This window comes from Protopterus annectens, chromosome 11.part0 (genome assembly GCF_019279795.1).
Source record: "Protopterus annectens isolate FY-2018-M chromosome 11.part0, PAN1.0, whole genome shotgun sequence".
Lineage (NCBI taxonomy): Eukaryota > Metazoa > Chordata > Ceratodontiformes > Protopteridae > Protopterus > Protopterus annectens.
Window position 1 is genome coordinate 1,070,083,645 of NC_056745.1, and position 10,000 is coordinate 1,070,093,644.

Sequence of the window (10,000 nt, forward strand, 5' to 3'; positions counted from 1 at the left end):
GCACACATAATCTCACTTGTTTTAATTTCCACAGCTGTTCCATCTTATGCATCATTATATTTATTTGCTGTTCTACCTGACATTAATTTTCTCTGTGACATATCGTTGAGGATTGCAGTCAGTAATGATTGATCTTTTCTGTTTTGTGTTTTACTTCCTAACATTCACAGCATGCATGCTACTGCCACAAGTGTTACATATCTACTTTCACAACTTGAATGAGCAGTTTGTGCAACATTACCCTAAGTTTCGTGCTTTTGCCCACACATTTATCAGTGTTTGCCCATTATGCCTGCATTGTGAGTTTTTGAAATGTGCCCTTGCAGAGTTCACAAAATCTTGCATGCCCATATGTCATACATTTTTTTCATCCTGAACATTTAATTAATGAGTGTTTGTTAATGAAAATTAAAATGCCGGTTATGTTCAACATGTCCAAGAATTCAGTTAATGCAATGCACAAGTAACAGTCTTCATTGTGCACTTGTTGCTAGGTTACCATTGTTTATGTATTTCTGATTTACCCATCTGATGTTATTAATTACACATGCACACACTTTTGAATCTGTGGTTTATTATGCACTGTCTTGTTTACATGGTGCACACACATATGGCCACAAGCCTCTGCTATGGGCTTCAGTTGTTGTCATGTTATGTGGCTTGTTTTCATGCTTGTTTGACTGGTAATGCTGCTCATTGCACTAATGTGAATGATTGGATTAGCTTCCATGTGAAGTGTATGCGCTGCTAATGAATCTGTAGAAAGGCATTGTGATTCTGTTGTGCAATCATGAAGAGGACATACCCAGAAATATTCTGTTCTGGACTTGCTGAATGAATGTAAATGTTAGTTTGCTGTGGGAAATTTCGTACCATTTTCCCACTTAACCTCAGACTCAGTCTAGCTTGCCTCTTACTAATTCTACCTTTATTATCTTTTTTGTACATCTAGAAGGTGAAAAACTACATTTCTTTGCAACAAAACTTCCTTCAGTCTCCTAATGAATATGATGAAAATCCTATTATCTATACACAAGGTCCACTAGTTTCAGGTTCAGCTTTTAGGCATTCAGACATTTCTATGCAGGTACATTTGTTGGAGAAAGCATAGATGAAGTGAAATTCAGATGGAGAGACATATTTCTTTCACAAATTCACTGTAGGCACAGAGAAGCAAACAGTGTCATGCCCACAGCTTCAACAACCAAATACACAGAGAGGGAATAATTTGCATGGCCTACCAAAGCACCTAGTGACAGTAGAATATATGGAAAGTATCAGTGGCAGTAAAAATGTAGTGCACAATGGGCAATTCCTTTATTAATGGTGTGTGGAATGTTATTCCCATTTCAGTGTCTAGCAAATATTGCCTAAAGCACATACTGCAGCAAAAATGTTACTGCACTCAAGTGCAAGATTTCTTCCTTGTTGTAGCACACTTCTGCATATTGGAGTTACATAAGAACATATTGTGCACCAAACACAACGCTCATCACTTCCTCTGCCCCTATGCACTTGGTTATTAAAGCTGTGGTCATAAAGCTGTGTGATTCTCTGTGCCTGCAGCAAATCTGCAACAGCCATATGCCTCTACAGCTGAATTCCACTTCAGCCATGCATCCCCAATCGTGTACCTGCAGAGAAATGTCTCAACAGTCCCCCTAAGTTTGAATGTTCAATGTCATTCAGATACATTTCTTGCAATAATACAAATAAAGGCATCATTTTCATAATGCACACAAATACCTTGGATTTTTTTACAGCATTTAGCAAACCACTGATATTACATGATAATATTACAAATAATGCTTACTATATAGCAGATCCGTATTCTGGTACCTTCCTATGTGACTTTTAACACTTCTGATTAGATGCTGCAGCACTCAGAAATTAAGTATAACATTATATTGACATCTATTGCATTAATTCTCAACTTTATGATGGGCATGTCTTTCATTCTAAACTGCATGCAAGTTTTCATGAGCAAACGAAAAATATAAATCAGAAAAAAAACATTCATCAGTAATCTATTGCTGTTTAGTTAAAAGTGTTCTTAGATGCATTATAGTAGAGCTTTTCTCCCCAGGCCTCCACTGAAAACAGGCTGCTTGCCCAGTTGGACTTTCCCAGTAAAGAAATGTAAAATAATAAAATTTATACAAACTTTCAAACATTGCAATATAATATTTTACATTATTGCAGTAGGAGAAAATCTGTCTCTAAATGAGTAGAGATTTTGGATGAATAAAGCAGTCTTAGCTGTAACCAGGAGAAAGCTGTTATGCTCTCCCAATGCACTATGCATCCACTTCAAAGGCCACTCCCCTCTCTGAAATACTGTCATATCAGTTTCTAACTATTGCAGTATCTCAAGCCTTGAGTTAAGTGTGGTACTGTAGATAATACATACCCTGGGATTCATGAATCTTGCACCAGGTGCAGGAGTAGCGTTGGCATTCCAACACCAAATATGGCCGGCGAGTGATCCAGGTATGAGCTGTTTCCACGTGCACTACCTGCGTATGCTACACCCACACAGCTCCTGGCACCTGTATGCTAATTACCCCAGTTGCAGCAGTGTAGCATGCAAATGAAGGTATTTAGTGATCCAGGAAGTGCTGCAGGCGTAGAGTAAGCATGCAGAAATGTAGACCATAAAAACAGTTTACATTTTTGCAAACATAAAATTGGAGCCATGACAGCTGACCAAACACATGCATTATATTGTTGTTGTATCTTTCGGCTTTTCCCAGTTAGGGGTCGCCACAGCGGAACTCCGGTCCGCTAATTATTGGCAGTAGATTTTTACATACCGAGTTGCCAGCTCTGATGCACAACCTTCAATGAAGGTACGCCCATTCACGCATGTCTCCACACAGAAGACGCTTTAGCTGAGAATCGAATAGGACAGCGTCTTACTATGAGATGACAATGCTACCACAGCACCACCACCACAGTGCATGTATTATACTGTTAATATATGCCAGTGGATAAATAAATAGCCATTGGCATAAAAAAATATACAAAATATAAAATTAACATTTAATATTTATACTTGCACTATCGTAAAGTGGAAGTGCAGGGCAGCGGCGCCCAAATGGGATTGCAAGGAAAATAGAAAAATATAGAATAAAACTGCAATGTAACACATATGATTTCCCCATAATAGTGAATGGCAGGCATGCTACACCACACCATGGCGCAAGGGTTGCTAAGGGGCTGTGACAGTGTTATGGGTGGTAGCTAGGAATTAGTAGGCAATGCCAAGCAAATGAGAGGAGTAATAGTGAATCACAGATTCCCCACTGGGAATAGCATAGCATTATAACACCGAGGCGTGCCCTTGCGATAAAGATGACATCAAGAGCGGGGTGTCACCTTTGCTGTAAGCACATTGGAGCATTGCTAATCCAGTTTGCCCTTAGCTAAGCAAAGCTGCAGAATAGGGGTGTGTTGAACTGGCTATAGCTTTGCTTAGCTGAGAGTACACAAGGTAACCGAGTATGCATGTGAACAGAGATAAAAACACACTTAAACCAGGTAAATGGGTTTGTGCGGCACGCACCGGAGCTGAAACAGGAAGGATATAGGAAAGATATAAGGAAATGCTGCAGCAGGGAAATTGGAGTACAAATGACTAATTAACACCTAGGAACCGACAGTGGGCCATTGACAACAGCTAACAAGGCTGCAAGCAGCTACCTGCTTTACAAGAAAGGGTAGGGGCTGTACTGCAAAGAAAACAGTTAAGTGTCACAGCAGAACAAAGCGGATTTGCAGTATATCAGCTACAAGACACATTTTGCAACACCGACTGGGTAGGGAAAGTGCAAAACAAGAAAGACGGCAGGTGGATGCATGCCTGATAATGGGAAGGGATCCAAGTTTAAAAGTGAATTAAGGGACCACAGATTAATCAAGGCAGGCAAGCATAACTCCACACTAAAGGACCCACACTTGCAGTACTCACTGTAAAACTTATAATCAAGATACCCTGCAGCTGGAATTGCTCATACACACCCAATGACATTAGCAGCATACATAGCAAAATAGTATAAAGTGTGAAAGCACCACACACACATTTTTGTATTCCCATACACTCTGCACCATTGGTGTATACAGATGGGGAACTTTAAGTATGTACATGTTAGGGGCTGACATAGCTTTGATCCACCAGCAGATGTTGGAGACTGAAGGTGGTGTGGAGGATAATGCACACAACCACCTCAGGCACCAGAGAAGGAGAAGAGTGTTCAGACCCAGGGTAACCTACCAGGGGCTACATGATCTGGAGATAGTAGAGCATTACAGGGTGGACAGGGACATGCTACAGCAACTTGTGGAGCTGTGCCAGCCACGCCTCAGAGCCAGAAAACACAGAGGAGAACCCATCTCAGTGGATACGAAGGTATGTGTAAGCCTGAGAATACTAGCTACAGGTACCTTTCAAAGGCCAACTGGGAATATTATGGGGATCTCACAGGCATCAGCATCCAGAGTACTTCACCAGTTCCTGGATGCCATGTTACCACATGCCAATGAGCACATATACTTCCCCCGAATGCAGGAGGAGTTGGCTAGCAATATGCGTCTCTTCCACCGTGTGGCAGAATACCCAGAGGTACTGGATGCAATAGACTGCACACACATACGCATCAAGTCCACCACCCGGTGAGCAGGGTAGGCACTACATAAACTGCAAGGGATACCCCTCCATCAACTGCCAGGTCATGTGCAATGCCCAGGACATTATCATGGATGTGTGTGCTGGCAGCCCTGGAAGCTATCACGACTCCCACATATGGCATGCCTCACAGCTATCAGGTATTTGCCAGGGGGGACATCCCATATGGCCACCTGGTGGGGGATGCTGGCTATGCACTGGAACCATGGATGATGACTCCCATCAGAAATGCACACACACCCATGCAGGAACGTCATAATGAGGCACACGCACAAACCAGAATCATCATAGAGTGTGTGTTTGGGATGCTTAAATCATGGTTACGTTGCTTGGACATATCTGGTGGAGCCTTGCAGTACTCTCCAGGCACATGTGCCCATATCTTCATAGTATGTGCCATGCTACACAATATGATCCTGCAGAAACAGCTACAGCAGGGACAGAATGGTGAAGGACCTCACAGCCCACCACCATTGCCAAGGGCCCCACAGGCACAGAGCTACTCAGACCACGAACACCCTGAGCCAGCCCCAGTAGGCAGATGGAGGCTTGCCCAGTATGCCCATGCCTTGGCAAGGAGGGAACGTATAGCACACACACTGACAGTGCAGGCACCTAGGGACTGACACCTTTCACCACCTGCAGACACAGTAAAAATGGATGGCACACATACAAGACTACCTGTAAATTGTCATGTATAGGCAGTCTATTGTGTGCATCCAACATAGGCAGTCCTCAACTATTGCACACACAACTATTGGCACAAGGTAAGTCAACACCTGAACAGTAAATTAAGTGATCAGCATGTGCTGATACTGTATGCATAGGTTCATAGGTTCATAGGTAGGTACTTGGTTAACTGCCTGAAGGCATTCATAAGCCTGGCTAAAATGTGTCAGCTTTTGCCACCCCATTGATTCATTGACTGTCCCTCTGTGGAGCAGAGCCAATGGCGGGATCCCTGGGGTGTATCTACTGTTCCCCATCCACTCTTCAAGGTTTCTCTTGAAGAGTGTTAGTGAGGGGCTCAGTATAATGTAATTAGGGATGTTGTTCCAAAGTATGGGAAGTTTCTGTGACAGGAATCCATCCCTCCAGCATCTTGCAGTTATTGTTGTGGCAAGGTTCAGCTCACTACATTGTGTGGCTTACTGTGACATGGATTTCCATAGGTGGAGCATATCCATTAAGCCTGAGTTAGAAATGGCTTTGTTGGCCAGCAGAGATCATCTCTTAGTAAACGAGATGCCACTGAGTAAAGTAGGAGTTTATTCCATCTGGCTGCATAGGACATATGTTTGAGACCAGTAATCCTCTTGGCGAGATACATTCATGGACCTTCCAGCAGTTGGATGTGCCTTCTGAGGTACATCGCAAATGGGTTATTATACTCTATGATGGGACTGATGAGTGATGAATAAAGGGGCTCTATAACCTCAGTATGTCTAGATGCAAACCCTTTAGTAATCAGATGGCCTACAGAGAAATATGTCCTAACTACTTTGGAGATATGATCGTCAAAGGAGAGATCACTATCGACCTTAGTCCTCAGATACCCGATTACCTCATCTGTATTAAAGTGGCTGCTACTTATGTGTTAATATGTGGGTGCTTAATATTCCACAATGGAATGACCATGCAGTTTGTGTCACTTAGCTGAAGGTCATGACTTTGACACCCTGTGTTGGTCTCTGTGAGGCCCCTTGAAGGATGTCTGTGTCAGCTGGACTGTCAAGTATGGCTCCCAGTTTGCAGTCATTGCCAAACATGGTCTACTGTAGTCCACCTGTGTTTGCCTGTACCTCTGAGAAGTATATGCCAAACAGTAGGTGTCCCAGGACTGAGTCCTGTGGGACACCAGTCATGACTGGTTAAGAGTGGGACCTGGAAACCGCTAGCCATGTGGGTTCTGTGTGTAAGCCTGTTGGCAACCCATCCTGTGATGTATGGGTGTATGTACAGGCTGGAGAGTTTATTAATAATACCTGAGTGGGGAATGGTGTCAAAAGTCTTGGCGAGGTCCAGATAGTATGCGTGAACCACCTTTCCCCTCATCTAACGTCTTGGTGACTGTCTGTAAGATGTCAAACAGGCTCAGTAGGCATGAACTGCACTCAACCAAGCTAACCGGGGTTGGGTCAAGTGTTTGGAGGTTACCAATGTCTTTGTTAATGAGTGCCATGAGGATGCGCTCCATAGCTTTGCAGACCAGGCTAGTCAGGCTTATGGGGTGGTAGTTACCATGGTCAGTTGTGTTTCCACCTTGGTGGAGTGGAATAACCATTGCCACACACCATTGTATGGGCATGTAGCCTGTGGAGAGGCAGAGGTTGAAAAGCTTAATTAGGTGGGGTGTCAGTTTGTCTTGTAGTGTTTGCAAGATGCAGTCTGGGACACCATCTGCCTCCATTGATGCTGTGTATTGCTGCTAGAGAGGGCCATTTCCACCTGTGTGTCTCTGATGTCTGGGATACTGTACTTTTCGGGTATTGTTGCTGGTTCTTTAGGGGGTGAAGGTTGCAATGAATGTATCTGCAAGGATGTTGGCGATATGAGTAGGGTCAGTATATTTTGTGCTATATTGCACCGGCACAGTGCAAATCTGTGTGTTACCACTTAGATCCTTGACATAGCCAAAGAACATTTTGTGGTTATCTTTCGAATCCTTGTCTATTTTCCTGTTGATCTTAGCCTTGGATGATTTCATGAGGGACCTATATTTCTTAATAATACTGCTCAGGGATGTTTGCCCTTCTTGGGATTTGCTGTTTTTCTGGACTACTGTCCTACTTCTGTTGTATAGCCCGTTTATTCCAGGAGTCCACCAGACTGGTGTCCTTGTCTAGGAGGAGCGAGTCTTGGTTTACCAGTGATGGCATGATCCATACATCCTTGTAGGTGCTTATAGATTGCATTTGTAAATCTGTCTGTATCTTGAGCAGTGTTTTCCCTTAGTGTGGGGCTGCAAAACCCCCCAACCCTGTCTCTAGTAGTGTGAATTTAGCTGTAGGAAAGGAATACACTGTGGTTTCCATGGGTGGGGGAGATGGCTGGGTGTGGAAACAGTGAATAGTTCATGGTCAGATCTAACCAGTGACCGGTTTACCTCTGCTGTGGTGCACCTGCCATCCATGTTGGTGATTACCACTTCTAGTATGTTTCCACCCCTCTTTAGGGAGTTTACCATCTGATACAGGGCATATGAGGTGATAAATTCCAGGAAACGCTGGGCCTGGAAGTGAGTACTTGAGTAAGTTTCCCAGTTAATGGTAGGATAGTTGACATCGACCAATATCAGGGTGTGCAGTAGGACTGTCATGTTATCCACTGTCTCCAGGTAGGTGGAGTGGTGGTCCAGGGTCATGGAGGGTGATCTGTAGCAGGCCACAGTTTGCATTGCAGTTGTAGCTGATGTTAGCTGCACATGGATGATCTCAGATGTATCATGCTGCCCCACTAACCTGGAGGTAGGTATCCCTGATGAATATGGATACACCCCCTCCATGTCTGTGTCAGTCCATGTTCTGTGGCCAAAATGTGTGGTATGGGTTGTAGTCTGGTAGTGCTGGTATGCTCTCAGGAACCTTAAAACAGGTCTCAGTTACTGCACAAATGTTGACGTTGTCCATACTGAGGAGTGCTGTGAGTGCATGCATATTGTGATCACAACCCCTGGTGTTGAGTAGCATAACCCTCATTGATTCTGTTATTGTACTGTTTATGGAGGTGGGATTCACCTTTGAGACTTCTCTAAAAAGGCACCATGGTGGCACCAATAGCCCTGGCCAATATTCCAAAGCCTAAGGCTGATACATAAGCCAATATGGTAGTGTTGCATGCATGTTTCCCATCTGTGCTTGTTTCTCATCTTTCCTGAAGGTAACCTACTGGTAAGCAATCGAAAGCCTTAAACTTATACAAGTCTTCTAGCTTCCAAGATAGGCTTTTGGAGTGATTAAGTATCAGTGTTCTGTATGTTCTTGCTGTACTTAACTGTTTTCTGACTACATGGTGATATTTCACTGTATATTGCGATCTGAAAGCTCTGTTTATTCACATATTATGGCTGTGAAGGCCTGCACTTTAGAGGTTCACAGATAGGTAGTACACTATCTGCCGAAGGGCAATTACAAGCATAGCTACAGTGTGTTGGCTTTCTCCGCACCATTGATGAAGTAACTGAGCCTCTGTCAGGCATAACCAATTAAGTGATTCCAGGCAGAGTTGCCGGAAGCTGTTGAAGACCGGAGTGGTGGAGGGTGATAGGGGCACTTAGTGATCTAAAGAGAGCATGGTAATGTGAAAAATCAACACCATTCAATTTCCCCAACAGATCTTGCAGCTATAAAACTGGAGGGGCTCCCCCACTTCCTGGCTGTATGGTTCTGGGACACATGATCCCAGCGGTGTATATGTTACCCATTCACACATCAAGGTTTCCCTTGAAGTTTGTCACTGGGGGCTATGCCTAATGTAGTTAGGAATGTAATTTATAGTCTCTCATTTCATTTGTTATATGTTTTTATTTCAAGAGTAAGTGAAGCTCAGTGGGTTTGGACGCCTCTGCCCTTTTCTTAGCCTAGCTTACACATAGAAATCATCTAAACAGGAAACAGGCGGAGGCAACATAATGTCAATAGTGTAATGGTTACAGCATTTGCATAGTATCTGTGCATTCAAGATTCAAATCCCAATTAAGTCAGGGATGTTTATCATGTTAAAAAGTATACCTTAACCACAGCTTGCATATATAGGTAGTATTTGTCAGTATAATAAACATTTTAAACACCCATATAAACACATGTGTGCTGGAGAGTAAAGTCAACAGAGAATGTAATGTTATGCAAGCACACAGGGAGATGTTACTTCACTGAAATGTATGTATCCTGAGTAGTTAGCAGATTTGGCCATATTTGCGTGCACAGGTTAGACATTTTAAAGTTTGTTTAACTGCTTAACTACTGCTTTAATGTCACACAAACACTTTTAAACATGCTTACAACTGCTTAAATGAGCCTTATTCTGGAGTAAAAAACATTTTTAAACAATCGCAGGTGGTGAACCCTGGACCATGCACACTATAGTCATGGGACTTACCACTAAGCCATCTGAGCTGTATACATGTTTCAGGGTCTTTAGACTACACGTTATACTATAGGCATTCCACAGTACTGACCACAAATGGGACAGTCACTTTGTGTACATATGTACAGTACATTGTAATGTACTGTAGTTGGTGAATCAACATATGCAAGTCTACATATGTATAACTGTTACAAATGAATACTAAATATATATATATATATATATATATAT